Source organism: Neophocaena asiaeorientalis, unplaced genomic scaffold (assembly GCF_003031525.2).
Source record: "Neophocaena asiaeorientalis asiaeorientalis breed wild unplaced genomic scaffold, Neophocaena_asiaeorientalis_V1.1 scaffold603, whole genome shotgun sequence".
In the NCBI taxonomy this organism is placed as follows: Eukaryota; Metazoa; Chordata; class Mammalia; order Artiodactyla; family Phocoenidae; genus Neophocaena; species Neophocaena asiaeorientalis.
Window position 1 is genome coordinate 2,201,229 of NW_020175662.1, and position 17,956 is coordinate 2,219,184.

The 17,956-nt window shown below is 42.3% G+C and overlaps 1 protein-coding gene and 1 pseudogene across 1 annotated transcript in view; both read left to right on the forward strand.

Moving 5' to 3' along the window:
• SLC35F4 (solute carrier family 35 member F4) overlaps positions 1 to 17,956 on the forward strand; it is a 269,905-nt gene that overhangs the window by 65,865 nt on the left and 186,084 nt on the right. The window lies entirely within an intron of this gene.
• LOC112390504 (torsin-1A-interacting protein 2-like) lies at positions 14,459 to 16,036 on the forward strand (annotated as a pseudogene).

Below are 17,956 nucleotides of genomic sequence, written 5' to 3' on the forward strand. Positions count from 1 at the left end.
TTAGTTTTAAATTTATTTATTTATTGGCTGCATTGGGTCTTTGTTGTTGCTCACGGGCTTTCTTTTAGTTGCGGCGAGCGGGGGCTACTCTTTGTTGTGGTGTGTGGGCTTCTCATTGCGGTGCCTTTTCTTGTTGTGGAGCACGGGTTCTAGGGGTGTGGGCTTCAGCAGTTGTGGCACGCAGGCTCAGTAGTTGTGGCTTGCGGGCTCTACAGCACAGGCTCAGTAGTTGTGGTGCATGGGCTTAGTTGCTCCGTGGAATGTGGGATCTTCCTGGACCAGGGCTCGAAACCATATCCCCTGCATTGGCAGGTGGATTCTTAAGCACTGAGCCACCAGGGAAGCCCCTCTACAGTAGGAACTTGTTGTTTATTCATTCCATATATAATAGCTTACATCTGCTTAGCTCAACCTCCCACTTCATTCCTCCCCCAGCCCCTCCCCCTTGGCAACCACAAGTCTGTTCTCTCTGTGCATGAGTCTGTTTCCATTTCGTAGATAGGTTCATTTGGGTCATATTTTTGATTCCGTATATAAGTGATATTGTATGGTATTTGTTTTTCTCAACACCTAGAAATGTAAATGTTAAAAGATATGATATCTTTTCTGGTTTTGTAAATGTTAAAAGATATGATATCTTTTCTGGTTTTGAGGAGGTAAACAGATGCTTTATTCAGGGGCTGGAGTGATGGATCCCAAATCAGGCAGGCCTTGAGCAAGGTTTCTGAAGAGTGGGGCTGTGGAATACAGAGAGATTCATTTTCTGCATGCCTGGAAGGGCTGAGAGAGTTGGGGTGGATCTTGAGCTGCCGTTTGTGTTTTGGTACTTGATTTGGTTTTGCTCAATAACTCTCAGCAGACAGAAGCCTCTTCTGCAGTGTAGCCATTTGGAGCCATTTAAAGAGAAGTAAAGCAAAGACATTCCAGTGCTCTCTGACGTTTGTGAAAATGGGATTGTACATGCATGGGGCTTAATAACTATTGAGAGGGAGAGACAATCATTGTGATTCTCCCTGGATGGCAAGTATGTGAAGTGTGACATTGGCACATCCTCTCTGAGAAAATGTAAGATGTGCCCTGAAAGAGCAAGGTCCGTGGGTAAGACTCAAAGGTCCTGCATTTGGCTACACTGTCAGATCTTACTTCCTTCCCCTTTGACAGTGTGATTCTTTGCTGCTTCTTTATTGACAGGTTGGTGTAGTCCTGCCCTTCTTTTTCCCTTTTTCCAACAACATTTTCCTTTACCATGTGTCGACTTCTCACCATTATCTTTCTCTTTTTACTTCTTAAATTTCCCTCTTTCTATACTTTTCCTTTGTTTATGCTCATGAGGTACAGTGTAAGAAAAACAAGTTATGGCTGGAAAGAGTGGTAACACTGTTGTTCTCTGCTAGTCAACCACCCTGAGAGATGTCGTATTTAGAGGGAATTTGGGGTGAGGGAAGAAAAAGGTGTAATGAGTGGGGAGGAGGGGGCTCCTATGGGGGGTGTCATTATGCAAATGCTGCCTGGCCAGGGATCAAGCTAACAAGGCTGCATCTAGACAAGCACCAAAGACAGAAATAAGAAGGGTGACGTCTTAAGAATGGGGGGATACATTTTTCAATTACATTTCTTATGCATATTAATGTTTTAGCGTTTGTCCCAGCCCTGAGGTTAAGGGGACAGGTCAAACACTGATATATGGAAGGAAGTGCAATAGGAACAACAACTTTGATTTCCTGCACAGGAGGTGGATGCCAATTGCCAACATCAAGGGCGAGACCCATACTTTATATAAGGCAAAGTGTGTGCCTCTTTAATAAACATCATGTTGAAGATTCAAGAAATAAACTATATAAATGGTTTAAAAAACTTAATGACCCTAATTAAATTCAGGTGTTTTAGGAGGTTGGGTTGTAGATTGGTGAAATGAATTTTGGTGGCTTTCTAAATTGTCACTGAGATGTTGATGTTTGTGACTTTTGGTATTATTCTTTTTTTTTTTTTTTGCGGTTCGCGGGCCTCTCACTGCTGTGGCCTCTCCCGTTGCGGAGCACAGGCTCCGGACGCGCAGGCTCAGCGACTACGGCTCACGAGCCTAGCCGCTTCGCGGCATGTGGGATCTTCCCGGGCCAGGGCATGAACCCGTGTCCCCTGCATCTGCAGGTGGACTCTCAACCACTGCACCACCAGGGAAGCCCTTTTGGTATTATTCTAAATCAGGGGTTGGCATACTTTTTCTCTGGAGGACCAGATGGTAAATATGTTTGGCTTTGCAGGCCATTCTGCCTCTTTTGAGACTAGTCAACTCTGCACTTAGAGTGTGGTGAAGGCAGCCATAGACAATATATAAATGAATGGGTGTGACTATGTTTAATGAAATTTTACTTACAAAAACAGGAGGTAGGCTGGATTTGGCTCATGAGCTGTAGTTTGTCGTCCCCTGTTCTAAATTATCACTGAGATGCTGGTATCTGGCAAAGCACTGCTAAATCACATTTATTTTGTAGAATGGGGATTTTCAGTTTCCATGACAAGCATCTCTGGGGGCTGCATGAAAGAAAGTGCAGTCTCATTTAATTTATGTTTATTCCATCACATTCTGGCCCTATTCCACTCCCACACCAGTGGTCCAGATGTTGGGACATGACAACCAGTGCTCCAAACTGACCTAAAACCACCTTTATACATTGGAAAACGGTTGACTTAAAGTGTTATGGCACAAACTGCAGGAATTGCTTTCCCCTGAGTCATAGAAACAAGCCTTATTTCATCAAATAACATTTGGTTTAATACACTCAGAATTGGTAAAGAGTTAATACAAATAATAATAGTGATGATGATGATGATAATAATGAAAACTGCTGTTAGTCATGGATTCTTTGATTTAGGGGAAGCAACAAGGTTGAGTTTGCAAACAGCATTTTTGGGTTTTGGTATAACCTTCTCTACATAGGAAAGCATCTGCCTTGTTGTTTGAAGGAGTCTTGCCCAGAGTTGGTGGGCAATAAATGTGTTCAGAGTTTCGTTTAGGTCTTCAGTTTTGCCACTGTGAGTTTTCCAATGTTACTTAAACTTAGAGCAGAGAAATCGGTGTATTGCCTCTGCAAAAAGAACTTTGAAGTTAAAAGTAATTGTTTTAAGGGCTAGCCCTAAATCTTTATTAAGTAAATATATTTGATTGACTTACTCACATACCTATTGATGGCCTACTATATAAAAAAGGCCTCTGACAACTGCTGGGGGCTGTCAAAATGCGAGAGACACATCCTCTGCCTTTCAGGAATTTACAGTCTATAATCAGCAATGAACATGTGAAGTTCAGCAGGTGCTCACAGCTGTACCCTTGGCTTCCCCAGGCCGGGCCAGTTTAGGGGTAACTGTAACTAACGCCTATAGTTAGAAACACGATGGCTCTAATTCCCACCACCAATGCTAGACTTCTAGGCCCATTCAAAGTGTCCCACAATGATTTATTAGAGAGTGCTACAACCCCAGAGCATGCAACACCATGGGGAAATTACTATTTCCATCCTCTTTTTTCCCCTTCCCTGTGGTGTGGCTAGCTGCTGAGCCAACCGTGACTGTCTCTCTGTGATTCCTGGCACTAATTGTGCCATTACTTCCTGCCCTGGACCGTCCTCCTCTGTCAGACCACCAGTTCTGTAGATCTTGTTGGGGCATCTGCACACTTGATTGCACAGCTCTTTATAAAATACTAATGTTTGTTAAATGCTGTATGCCATGCAAGGTGCGAAAAGCTGTATTTCAGAGTGCCTTCTGCGAGGAAGGTGGGGATGCCATGTCTGTGTTGGAGCTGGGCCATGATATTGAAAGGCTGTATTGCATAATGAAGAAAGCAAGGACTCTGGATCTAAATGCCTGGGCTGGCCCTGGCCCTGACAATCACAGGCTATGTAATCTCGGGCAAGTTACTAAGCCTCTCTGTGCCTTGCTTTCCTCATCTGTGAAATAATAAAAATGATAATACTGGGCCTCCCTGGTGGCGCAGTGGTTGAGAGTCCGCCTGCCGATGCAGGGGACACGGGTTCGTGCCCCAGTCCGGGAAGATCCCACATGCCGCGGAGCGGCTGGGCCCGTGAGCCATGGCCACTGAGCCTGCGCGTCCGGAGCCTGTGCTCCGCAACGGGAGAGGCCACAACCGTGAGAGGCCCGTGTACCGCAAAAAAAAAAAAAGATAATACTCATTTCATAAGTTTGCTGTGGGAATCAAATGAGTTAATCAACGTAGAGCACTTAGAACAGCAGCTGGCACCCAGGAAGCTCTATAGCAATGCTGTTTGCTCTCACTGTTGTTGTTATTATCCCTTCAGCCCTCAGGGGGTGTGGACAGGATCTGGGGCTGAGGACCTCCAATGCTGCTATCTCTGGGATTAAGCAGTTTCATTACGTTATAGAATTATAATACATATGTCATTTTCTGTAACTGCCATGACTTGAGAAAAGTTGATAGGCCCAGCTTTTACACAGGTCTCTTTCAAACCTTAGAAAGACTCTAAGAGATGTTTCTTTTTCTTTTTCTTTTTTTAAAAATAAATAAATTTATTTATTTATTGGCTGTGTTGGGTCTTCATTGCTGTGCGTGGGCTTTCTCTAGTTGCCAGAGCGGGGAGTTCTCTTTGTTGTGGAGCACAGGCTCTAAGCACGTGGGCTGCAGTAGTTGTGGGCTTGCAGGCTCTAGAGTGCAGGCTCAGTAGTTGTGTCACATGGGCTTAGTTTCTCTGCGGCATGTGGGATCTTCCTGGACCAGGCCTTGAACCCGTGTCCCCTGAATTGGCAGGCAGATCTTAACCACTGCACCACCAGGGAAGTTCCGAGATGTTTCTATTTTTGTGTTCATTTTGTAGATAATGAAACTGAGGTTAACAAACATGCCCCGACTCATACACTTAGAAAATGGCAGAATTGGATCCAAACCCAGATTCATTGGGCCCAGGACACTTGGCCATTGGGCAAAATGCCACACTGTTTTCTCCAGGGATATAGGGACAGCTCCTTTTCCCCATTCTTTATCCCACTTTGTCATATGCTCCCCATGTTCTGTTACCTACTGTGTCCCATGTCTCTCAAATATTTGTGAATATATTTTGTGAATATCTCCCCATGCTGCCCTTCTTCAAGGACTTAGTCAAAGGCCAGAGGGGCGATGCTAGTGGGCCAGGCTGGTGGAGGCCAGTCTCTTTTCCTTTAGCCTGACTTCTATTTTGAAGGATGCTTAGTGGTTGTATGTAAGTAGATCCCTAAAGGGAGGAGGGGAGGGGATGGGTACAGTTTGAGCTCCAGCTGAGATCTAATTCTCTCTGTACTGCCGATTTGTACTTGCTCTGGATCTTGACATGTAAAAGGTTCCCAGAAACATTACACCACAGAGACTATATTTAGGCGGTTTTAATAGGGTAACATGGCTCTGCTGTATTCCTTACGGTCCCACCAGGGAATACACATCAGTGATTATCAAGGCTGAGCGCTACACTGTTACTCCACTTGCTGGTGATTGGAATAAGAAGACTTCGTTCTTCTCAAAAATTAATTAATGGGTCAAATTCACAACAAACTCAGATACTTGACTTACTATTATTTTAATTGGAGGGCATTTACTGCAGACTTCACTCACTGTCATTTGACCTTCACCTGACTTGTGAGAGACTCTGCCACCTGAGTCACATGCCACATCTCGGTCTGATGGAAACGTAGGCTCTAGATTTTGTTTTGCAGTGTCCCGTGCTTCTTCCATACTTCCCTCTTTTTGTATTTCTTTTCTTCACATCTTCCTTTCCCCTCTTTTTTCCCTAGAAAAACAAAGTAAGAAAACAGCTGTGAAGGTGCTTTGAAAGTTAAAGAGCTTTACAAACCTTTGGTGCTCGCAGAATACCAAGTGTCTTCCATGTCTCTGTTGTCCTTGAAGGGGGAGAGGGTTATGTGGTCAGTACCTGTTAAATGCCAGGCATTGCATGAGGCCTCTTGGTATATATTTTTTTTAATTCTCATAATGACCTTGCAAGACTGTTATTCTTATCTTTATTCTATAGAAGAGGCATTTCAGGCTCAGAAAGATTATTAACTTGCCCCAAGCCAACAGCCAAGTAAGTGAAGAATCTGGAAGTAGTGAACTTACACTCTGAAATCTTTTCTGTTTTCACCCATTTTCCCTTGCCTTTCTAAGCTACGGTGCTCACTTATGGTGGGAAATAAGGAAGAATTAGCCAATTCAAGTAATAAGTAACACAGACTTGAATTTGGAGAAGCTGCTGCTTCAGTTGTAATCCCAGATCCCCAATCAAACTTTACCGATTCCTCTCTCCAGCTTAGCTCTGCCAGGGCCTCTGCTACCCGCATTGCCCTCTACTTTGAACTCAAGAGGTTTCTGGGTAACATTTGTTTTATCATCTCCAAAACTGGAATTTGGGACAGAAGTTTCTCTTAGTAAGTCAGTTTATCACTGGACAGTATAAGAATCGTGAATACTATGCAAATTTATGCAAATCACCCATCTGCCTTAAGGGAGATTTAAAGTAAGATGGGGCCACACCTTCCAGGTGTGTAGTCTGAATGGCCGCTTTCACTTCCATATGGGGTGAGGTGAGCCCTTTTCTTTGAGCCTTACTGAGACTTGTGTAATTCTGAGTCCTTGACCCCATGTTAAGGTCTGGCCTTTTTGTACAGCATTCTCTGAAATACTGCCTAGATCATAAACAGGTTCTGACCAAGGTCAAAGACAGAGCTATATCATTTTTCAATTGGAAAAACTGCCTACTATGGACGGTCTTAGAGCTGTCAGGCATTTGGAGACTTTGTTGCGGGAAGGATGGATTCACATGTACCTGGGCAAAAGACATCGGCTGTTGATGCTAACAAGGGTGAGAGCAGAGGCTAAAACTGAGGATGGTCAGTGGTGGCAAGGGACAATTTGAGGGGCTCTCTGCCCCCTAAACTCCGTCAGCCTCCCTAAACTACTGTAAATAAGAAATAAACAAGCAAAAGGTGAAAACCATTCAACAGATATTTTTTGACCTTTCTACTCAGTGTGGTTATCTACAGAGTATCAGCGTCACCTGGGAGCTCGCTAGAAAAGCAGCCTCCCAGGATCCACCCCAGGCCTACTGAGTTAGAATCATGTCACGTGATTCTGCGCACAGCCACGAGCTGAAGGTCGGGGCAGCCATTTTATACCAGGAACTGTGGTCTTGAGGGCTGGGTGCGGGGCCTCTGCACACAGCACTCTATGAACAAGTGAAACTGGACGAAGCACCAAGGAAAAGGAAAAAAAAGGTTAGACTTTATTTTATTACCCAGATTCTGTTTTTATTTCAGGAATTGTTAATGGGCTTTGCCAGTGACATTAAGTGAAGGATAAATGAATTAAGGGTTCTTCAAGGATAGGTGAATTAAGGGTTCAAAATTAAAACAGTGCTGTGAGGAGGATTTCTCTGGGGAAAGCTGAGTTGCGAATCCACCCAAACTAAGCAAGAGGAAGAAGTAGGGAGGTGCTCAGTCGCTCATCTCAGATCTGAGGAGACTTCTACCTGACCAGCTAGAGAGCTTAGCATGTGACTCTAGTGGGGAGAGGGGTGTAGTAGCCGGCTGTCCGTCACCCACTAGCCCATCCCCACTGGGAAATCGGAGGAGCCAGAGAGACGGGATGGTGAGTGCTCTGGCAGAGGTGCAAAGCTGCGGCTGTGTCTGAATGGTCACACTGCCCTCGGGTGGAATGCGGATCCTAGGTACCGGGTGGGGAACCAATGGCTGGGAATAATTTTAATAGGGGTCACCCAGGGGAGGAGACCATGGCAGTAAAAGGCTGTGAGGTGACATTGGTTGTTGCGGTGGGCCGGGGCGGGGAATAGGGAACAGAAGCGGAGCGTGCTTGGGAATGGGCAGCCCAGCGAGCGTCATTGATGGGTAAATGGGGGTTGTTGTCAGAGGAACCTCGAAGGGAGTCTCTAGAGAATTCGTAAAGATACTCACCATGGAAATGTCAGTTCTAGATGTCTTCTAACACTAGGAAGAATAGCACTACCTTACTGTGTAGTGCTCACCAAGTAGGAATTTTTCTGCCCCTTTACTTCCCCCTCACAGCTTCAACCCTGGGGGAGACACAGGTCAGAAATAGCAGCTAAGTTCTGGGAGAAAGAATTTAAAACTAGAAGATGTTAACCCCGAGGTGCGGGAGCGTCTTGCGCCTGGTCCTGCATAAGGGGGGGGGGTGTGTGGAAGGGAGACTTTTGGGTGACGATTGATCTGTTCGTCACTATATCTGACTAGACACTTTTAAATACTGACTTGGCATTGCAGTTGGAATTTACAGTGATAGTAGATTATCTTTGTAACCTAAGCATGACCATAAAAGTCAAGGTTAAAGGAAGCACCTGACTGGGTTTAAAGAGACAATGGGAAAAAACAAATTTTTGTGATTAAACCCCATAAGTCTTGCTTATTCAATGTGCCAGTTACAGTGAAGGATTAGCCGAAAGAGAAACACCTGTAAGTTCAGAGGAGCGTTAGCTAGAAGATGACTTGATATGATTCAGCCTTTGATTATTTTGGTCGGTGCCTGGAAACACATTTTTCTATGGGGACCAAACTGTGTAGGTATGGGCAGTGCCTACTACATCAGCAGTTACCAAGGAGTGGTCGTTCTAAGGGATACAAAGAAAAGGAATTTTCAAAGAGTAAGATTTAAGCATTTGTTTTAATGTATTATATTAATCAGAATAAACTAAGTGCTGTCATAAACTATCTCAAAATCAAAGTGAGTTAAGAGAATAAAGGGTTATTTTTCACCTCACATCACAGTCCAATGTGGGCTTTAGTGGGGATGGGTTCTGTGTTCCACAGTTGTTCAGGGACTCAGACTCCCTGAGTTTGGGGGCTTTCGGTTCCTCTGGTCCTTGAGTCGATTTCCTCCAGCCACAGACCGACAAAGAGGGGACATTCAGGATCACTGACGGTGCCAGGAATCACTTCCGTGGCACCGTCCCTTGGCCAGAGCCTGTGACGTGACCCTGCCTAACTGCAAGGGTTGCTGGGAAATGTCTGGTAGCTGTGTGACCAGTGAGCAAAGGAAACGGGGTGGGACTCACCACTGTCTCTCTTCATGGACACCTTATGAGAGGTACAGCCCATCAAATCCCTGATTTCACAGACACAGTACTGTTGCTTAGGTTAAAACTAAAGTTGTAGAGCCACTTCCTGCTGACCACATGAATCACTTGAAGGCCGGTTCCTGTGGGGAAGGAGTTGGGGTGTCCTTATCACTGCAGATAAGGACACTGAAGGATGTGGTGGGGAAAATGCCATTATGAAAACCCAGAATGATTCAGGTGTATTCAACCTCTGTAACTTTCTGCTTAGGGCATAGCAAAAGGGCAGCAAAAATGAATTAAAACCCTCTTTCCCTTCAGGGCACTTTAATTAATCTTACAGTAAGGCTATTTAAAATGAAGCTTTCATTATTGACTTATCATCAACAGTAATTTCTTGCAAGAGGAAAACAGACTTTTCCAGAGTGGATTTTTAGAAATCAATTGGTGATTATTCTTTGTATTTTATTTTCATTTTTAAACTTAAAATTTTACTATTGAGTGATTAACAGCTATTTCTTGTGCACGAAAAATAGAATTTTGGGGTGTGCATTTTTTGTTAAATGGTTATTATGCTTTGCATTTCATTTTTATTTTTATACTGTGAGAGCATTGACTTATTTTCACTGCCTTTGTCTTTATAGTCACTTTCTGTACTTGAGGTGGGTCAGAGCTGACTTTGGAGCCAGGACACCTGGGGCAGAGCCAAGTCTGCCCCTCACTAGCTGCCTGACTTTGAGCAAATTTCCTAATCTCTCTATGCCTCAGTTTTCTCATCTATAAAACGACAGCAGTAACAGTACCTACCTCATAGGATTGTGGTGAGAATTCAATGAGGTGATATTTATAAAGTCTGGCATAGACTAAATGCTATGTATGTTTTTGGTGTTAATCTTTGACAAGTGACACTCAATTTCCTTTTGCAGTAGTTTCCATTTGGCATCATACTTAAAGTAAAAAACAATGAGCCTTTTAAAAGAGAAACATTAATAAATAATAGCACAAGTCGTTGTAGAGTGCTATGGCCAGAACTGTGATGTTGGTAAGCAGATAATTCAAGTGTGGACTGCGTCTCGTGTGATCGATGGCTTCCTTATAAATCAGGCAGTAGATTTGGCTTGGAGTTTTTGCAAATCAATCAGCAATGAATGAAAGCCCTTTTCTAAGAGTAAGTATAGTGATTTGCTATACTTATTATTGGAATAAAACCACCCTAAAACTGATACTTGAAGAGGCTTGGTTTCTGAACAAGTTGAGATATAGAACAATGCAAAGACAGGGACCATTTATTTCCTGTTTACTGTCAGAAGCCAGTAAAGGTAATGGCTTTGGCTGTGCTGGCCTCATGGATTGCTAACAGCTGTGAACCCAGGAGTTAGACAGAACTGCCTAACTGGGCTCTGGCAGGAATCCCCTGGGGGAAAGAGGAGGCCCACCCAGTGGAGGCTCCGGGCACAGAGGAACAGAGAACTTGTGCCCAGCGTGAGCAGGCATACTCTCAAGAGAAAGAAATTAGAGAATGGAGCAGAGCTTGCCTTTTCCATTTGCCCCGAATTTAACAATCCCCACTTGTCACTCCTCTTCCTCAGGGGTAAGAGTGTGCTTATGAAAAATTCCTTTTAGTGAAGGGGAAAACTCTCTCTCTCTAATAAAGGCCCAAAATGTTAGGGTGCTCTGTTGTTTGGTCTCCTTTGTAATCGTATGACTTACAGTGTCTGCACTTCTCTTTCTAGTATTAATTAACTACATATGGCATTAATTAACTATATATGGCATCACTCACTGGCATCTCCTCCACGAGTCTGTCATTCTTCCTGGTGAGACTTCTGCTGCACCCACAGACAAATGGGGGGGCGGCAAGTTAAGGTATTTTCTCTTTATCAGGAAGAAAAAGAAAAGTAGTGGAGCCCCTGCTTTAAAAAAAAAAATCAGTTCATGGGTGATCTTAGTTGCTGTGATGCAACTGGTGTGTGTGTGTGTGTGTGTGTGTGTGTGTGTGTTCGAATAGACAGGAGGTAATTTTTTTACTTTTTGGCACTTTCAGATCATAAGAGAATTTAACACTAAGCGAACTCCCAAAATTGCTCCTGAGCCTTCCTAGATATTTAGGTAAATCTTTGAAGTGAGACACAGTAGTCTTTCATTGTTAATTTCACAAACTGCCAATAATCTACTTTCCATATCTTTTAAAGATATGCTTGTAAAATGACATAGCCTATTAATTTTTAATGAATGTTTCTAGATTTTAAGCACACAAAATTATCAACTAGTAATAGCATGTGTAATTTTCTGAAGCTGAAAAACAATAGCACAGTTGTTTATTTATGCTTTGGTCTGCTAAGCTTATCATTACCAGACAAGGAAACAGCATATCATATTTTTACAAACTGTTTAACAGCGGTTATTAGTAGCAGTTCCTCACAAAGCCAGGTGGGAAGTAGTTTTATTTTTTTCAAAAGTTTGCTTTGGAAATGAAAACACTTTTGCTTTATACAAAATTACTTTTGCAATATGGGAATTCTGATTTAAAAAAAAAGAGACATTGTCTCTCCATAGCGCAGTGGTAACATTTTTAAGATTCTAATGACATACTCAGGAAACATTCATAAATCAGTTAAGTATCTAGCACAGTAATGTTTTACTCTGTGTGGCCTTAGGAAAATGATTTCACATTTCTATTTTCTACTTGTCTTTGAAGAAATAGAGATCATGGTAATCTATTAACATCTTTGAAGCTCTCTGGGATAAAGAATATGCTAATTATTCTTTTGATATTATAATATTTATACTTTATTTAAATATGACTTTTGAATTAGACCAGTCCATTCTGTTGAACTAATGACACATTTGGAGACATGATTGGTGTGTCTTTGGGACACAGAATTTCCATGTCCTATGTAATCTCAAAATTTCCCTGGTCTTGTGATAATAAGATGGCAGCTTCATTTTTAATGACCATGGTGTAAGGCACTGTTGACTCTTTTCTAGAGATTATATCATTTCATTGTTTTTGTTAACATTAGTTTGAAAAAATTGCAGCTCTAATTTTAGCTGTGGGGACAAATATTTGTGTTGTTGGTGATTAACAAGACTTCTGAAGGTCAGATATAAATACATAAACTCTACTGCAATATTAGTTTGCATTTCCCCTTTTTTGGTAAGGGTGTGGAAAAAGCCGGAACAAAGTATACCAAAAAGGGAATGATAGTTTGAAAGAATAAAGTTGTAATTTAGAAAAGGTAATTTCAGGGCTTCCCTGGTGGTGCAGTGGTTGAGAGTCCGCCTGCCGATGCAGGGGACACGGGTTCGTGCCCCGGTCCGGGAAGACCCCACATGCTGCGGAAAGGCTGGGCCCGTGAGCCATGGCCGCTGAGCCTGCGCGTCCGGAGCCTGTGCTCCGCAACGGGAGAGGCCACGACAGTGAGAGGCCCGCATACCGCAAAAAAAAAAAAAAAAAAGGTAATTTCAAAAGATACCTTGAGTAATGCATATTCAATATGAAAAATACTGGTAATGCAGAAAAAAAAACCAATCACTCAAATGTTCTATTACTTAAAGACGGTGTGTTAACAATCCTGAGAATATTCCAGATCTGGTTTTCTAGTACACTTTCGTTTTACATTGTTGTGATTATACTCTTGATACTATTGTATTGCTGCTTTTTTCATTTACTATTAGAACATAAGCAATTTATAAATTGTCACAAACTTCTCAAACTATTTTCATTGGCAACATAATCTATTATCAAATGGTATAGAATAACAGATCATTTACCCTTATTAGTGTGATTGGTGCTCTGGTATTTACTGAGTTTTGGGAGTTTATCCTCTCTGCCTCATTTACTCTCTCCTCCTCCTCTCTGCTTGGTCTGCTAAACAAAACTAAGACTTTGGTGCATTTACTATAAAAGTTCTAAACCTGCCTGAGCAGGACTTCTGGTTCCAAAAGACAGAGCAGCATAAAACTCAGATGCAACATGGTAATTACATTATTTAATTATGAGACAGATATGTGCACATTTCTCTGTAAAGTGGATTTGTTCAAACTCAGTAGCTTCTGGATCCTGGGAGAAATTGAAACATTGTCTCTTGAGAAGGTGTGTGCTTCCGGCAACAAAAATGAAAATAAACAAGTGGGACTACATTAAACTAAGGAGGTACAGCACAGCAAACAACAAATTGAAAAGGTAACCTACAAAATGGAAAAAAAAAATCACAAACCATATCTCTAATGAGATTAATATATAAAATATATAAATAACTCATACAACTCCATAGCAAAAAAAAGCAAATAATTCAACTTAAAGGTGGGCGAAGGACCTGAATAGACATTTTTCAAAAGGAGGCATATAAATGGCCAAGAAGTACACGAAAAGATGCTCAATATCACTCATCGCCAGGGAAATGCAAATCAAAACCACAATGAGGTACCACCTCACACGTCTCAGAATGGCTATTATCCAAAAGACAAGAAATAGCAAGTGTTGGAGAAGGGTGGAGAAAAGGGAATACTTGTGTACTATTGGTGGGAATGTAAATTGGAGTAGTCATTATGGAAAGCAGTATGGAGGTTCCTCAAAAAATCACAAATAGAACTACCAAATGACCCAAACATCCTACTCTAGGTATATATGTAAGAAGGAATTGGGGGGATTCCCTGGCAGTCCAGTGGTTAGAGCTCCATACCCTCACTGCCGAGGGCCTGGGTTCAATCCCTGGTTGCAGAACTAAGATCCTGCCACAAACCCATGTTCATTGCAGCATTATTCACAATAGCCAAGATATGGAAACAACCTAAGCGTCTGTCAGTCTATGAATGGATAAAGATGTAGTAGACACATACAGTGAAATGTTACTCAGCCTTGAGAAAGAAGGAAATCTTGCCACTTGTGACAAGATGGTTGAACCTTGAGGGTATTATGCTAAGTGAGATAAATCCAACAAAGAAAGACAAATACTGTATGACCCTCACTTAAATGTGGAACCTAAAAAAGTCAGACATAAAAATAGTAGAATGGTGGTCACCAAAGGCTGGGGGGGGGTGGAGGAATTGGGGAGATGTTGTTTAAGATGATGTTTACAGCTAGTAGATAAATAAGCATAGTGAATAATAGTCAATAATGCTGTACTATAAACTTCAAAGTTGCCAAGAGACTAGATCTTAATTGTTCTCATCACACACACAAAAAATGATAATTATGTAACATGATAGAGGTATTAGCTACCAGCTTGGGTAGTAAACATACATAATATCGAAATGTATCAAACCAACGCATACATCTTAAACTTACACAATGTTACATGATCTCAATTTTAAAAAATTATAATATGAAAGTCCATTTTTAAAGAAAAATAAGGTGTGTGCTTGAGAGCCTCATGGCTTATGGTGGTAAGTATCGGCAGCATCCCCAGGCTGAGTGCGATGTGGAAGACAGTACAGTATGTGGTAGTTTGTGAAAACCAATTCATCTAAATGGACTTACAGGAGTTTTTAGATTTTTCCACAATTTTACCTCTTTCCCGATAAAGGTCTAACTCTTTTTTTTTTTTTTTTTTTTTTTTTGGAGGCTCAGCGGCCATGGCTCACGGGCCCAGCCGCTCCGCAGCATGTGGGATCTTCCCGGACCGGGGCACGAACCCGCGTCCCCTGCATCAGCAGGCGGACTCTCAACCGCTGCACCACCAGGGAAGCCCAGGTCTAACTCTTTTTAATCAAGCTAACCATTTAGGGTCATTAATTAGGATCACTTAAAACTGAGTGTAAGGGACGGGGACGATGTTCTGTTCCGCCGCGTCCAAGGGGTGCTGCTTGGCGTTGTGGAGCAGAAAGAACACTCGAAGGGCTTTCCTGACATTGACAGTCGACGATTTAAAACCCCGCTAGAATTTGTAAGTGTGTGAAGCATTCCCAGACCCTTCAACCAACTCAACAGCAGCTACTTCCCTGTGACTGGGTCCTGGTTAAGGTCCTGCCAAGAAAGACTTCATTGCATCCACGCTCAAGAGGACTCTGCCAGGTTTTCCTGACCCCTCTACATCGCTATCAAGTGCCAAGGCCTTAAGACTTGGGTACGTGTATTGCAACGGCAAGAGTGCCAGTGCCCACCAAAGACCCACTGGACCTGTCAGCTCCTCTGTTTCACCAAGCAGACATAATAACTTACCAGCAAAGCAGAGTAAGCCAGGTGCCTCTGCGTGACACCACCAGCTGATAACACACAAGAAAAAATCATTAACTTAGCCTAGAACCCTACCTTTTCTTGAGAAGTTGGGATTTAAAGGAGCTATTCTGAGATCTGTGCTGCTAGTAAGTGATAACATGGACTGGATCAGTCCCTGAGTTCAGAGACTTGGTGGCAAGTGAGTGAAAAACAGACAACGAAATGTTGAAGAATTGCACGGAGGTGCAAGCCACATTTTACCCTCTCCAAGTAATGGTGGTTGGACTGAGAAAGTGCTAAACCAAACCTGTAATAGGACTGGTTGTTTGGGTGTCTCTCTTTGTCATTGTGGCCTCTTACTGTTACGTTGCTTTCTGTGTTGTCTCTCTAGGTCCCATTGTTCTCAGATAATTCACATTGCCCTGACTGTGGACAGCAATGGTTCCCTAGTTTAGAACTAGGCCACTGGTTGTACCAAACTGAACTGGTTGAGAATGAATGTTACCAAGTATTCTTAGACCGTATTAACAGAGCTGATTATTGCCCTGAGTGTTATCCTGATAATCCTGCTAATAGAAGCCTTGTTCTTCCTTGGTCTTTCCCACTTGAGTGGGCTCCCCAGAATCTTACCAGGTGGACCTTTGAAAAAGCTTGCCACCCATTTCTTCTGGGTCCTCCACTGGTTAGAAAAAGGATATATGACTCTAGAGTTGCTGGTTTTAACCCTGCATTACAGTGAATCCTGATCAGAACAGAGAAAACCTTGAACAAAAAACCTGGCCAAAGCAAATAACTTCTTAAACTTAAGATTTTCTTAAAGTAAAAATCATGGAGACTCTAGAGGGTTGCGTACTAGTAGCCCAAGGAAGATGGAAAAATGACTCCTTTCTATATCTGATCCAGACTGTCACTGCTCTGGGAAACTGCTTAAGTTGTTGTTGGATCTGCTTCCAGGGTCTATGCATCTCTTCTTTAGAATGAATTTAATCAGCATTCCAAGCCAGACTGTTCATCTAGAACCTGACTAATCCATATTTCCTATGTTTTGGAATTAACTTACTCCTAAAAATCTCCACAGCCTAATGATTGACATTATTATGACACAGTAGTCCTGGAGGAGAAGCCCCATACTGTGTGTACTTTCATTATATTCTAGTGATAACTTTTGTGGGAAAGCATCCTTGTAGCTGAATTCTAGATTATTCCAGTAAAACAACTAGACATTTTAATAATAAACTATATTGTTCTAAATTCTACCTCATATATTAATCAGTGATAATTATATATATATAATTTATTCATATATAACTATTTATTCATCATTGGCTCTATTTAGCTCATCGTCAATGTGGGTATGACGTGATCGATAACTGGTCACTGTCAGAGAAATCACATTCAATCAGGCAACACCTATATAGGTGACACAGAAGCATGCAGAAGTGCCTCTGTCTACATCTCCTTGGCTCTACATAAGCAAATACTATCCTGTCTTTGTGGTGACTGAATGTAGAATGTCCTCCCCTGGCAATGGAAAAGTACCTGTCCTAGGAGATAGGTGACTAAAGAAGTTACTCAGCTTGACTCCATATATATTACGAACAGTTTAGCAGAAGCATTTTTCTTAGAACTAAGAAGGTCTTACCTGACATTGGCCTCATTCTGGCCTTCACTTGTTCATAAGAATCATGGAACTAGAGTTCAGGTAAGAAACTTAGAAAAAGCATTGAAAACATCTCAGAGGCCACTGAACAATTTTAAAATTCCACTTAAGATTCTAGATAATCCAGTGCTTGTGTAGCAACTCAATGTTCTCAAGGTCCCAGGTCCTTTCTCTCTTTCCCCTCCGGGATCCTTATCACATTGGCTTTTTGTCCTCACAGTTCTCAACGAGTACCATGTAGCTTGTTGCTGCTCCAGACATTTCAATCCCAATCAAAGGCTGGAAGTAGGGAGTAAAAAGCTTTCTCCTTTGAGGTCTGTTTCTTTTATTGGGGAAGAAGATCTTTCTCAAAAGTCCCTCACAGATTTTTTCTTACATCTCATTACAGCAAGGATTTTTTCCGTACATCCTTGAATCACAAGGGAGCCTGGGAAACCTGGCAGAGGGGACTGGAGTTGGCATTGCCTGGATAGGGCACGTTGTCTCCCCTAATAAAATCAGAGCTCTTTTAGGAAGGAAGAAGGAAGGAATGAATGGCTGTTGGTATGCAACAAATCATGCCTGCCACATGTTGTTAAAAAGTCACTTGTTAGTCTGTTTAAAGAAGGTATCCCAGAGATCTACCCTGTAACCGCCTTATGTCTGTCATGATGGAAGTTCTCTTCTGTTTTATTGCTGAATAAACTGTGTGGACTGCTAAAAAAAAAAACAGAAACAAAACCAAAACTGACTGTAGAAGATACTGTTGTAATTTGTGTGCGGTTTTCAAATTGACATCACTGTCATTTTGACACGCTTGTGACTGTTGAGTACACTTGGCTCTGGTTCTGTGATTCCTGTACAGATGGTTAGGTGTTTATCTTGTTCTCTAGGTGTTTTCTGCATTCTCTATATGTTATTTCCTTGCAGGGTCTGTCAGTCAGCCTTTCTTGTAATGACGCTGTGTAACGACCTCAAAATCTCAGAGGCTTACAACGAAGTACTTTTTTCCTTGCTCATGGGTCTATGGTGTTCCCCTGGACTCAGGTAGCCTCAGGCTACGTTCAGGGCTGC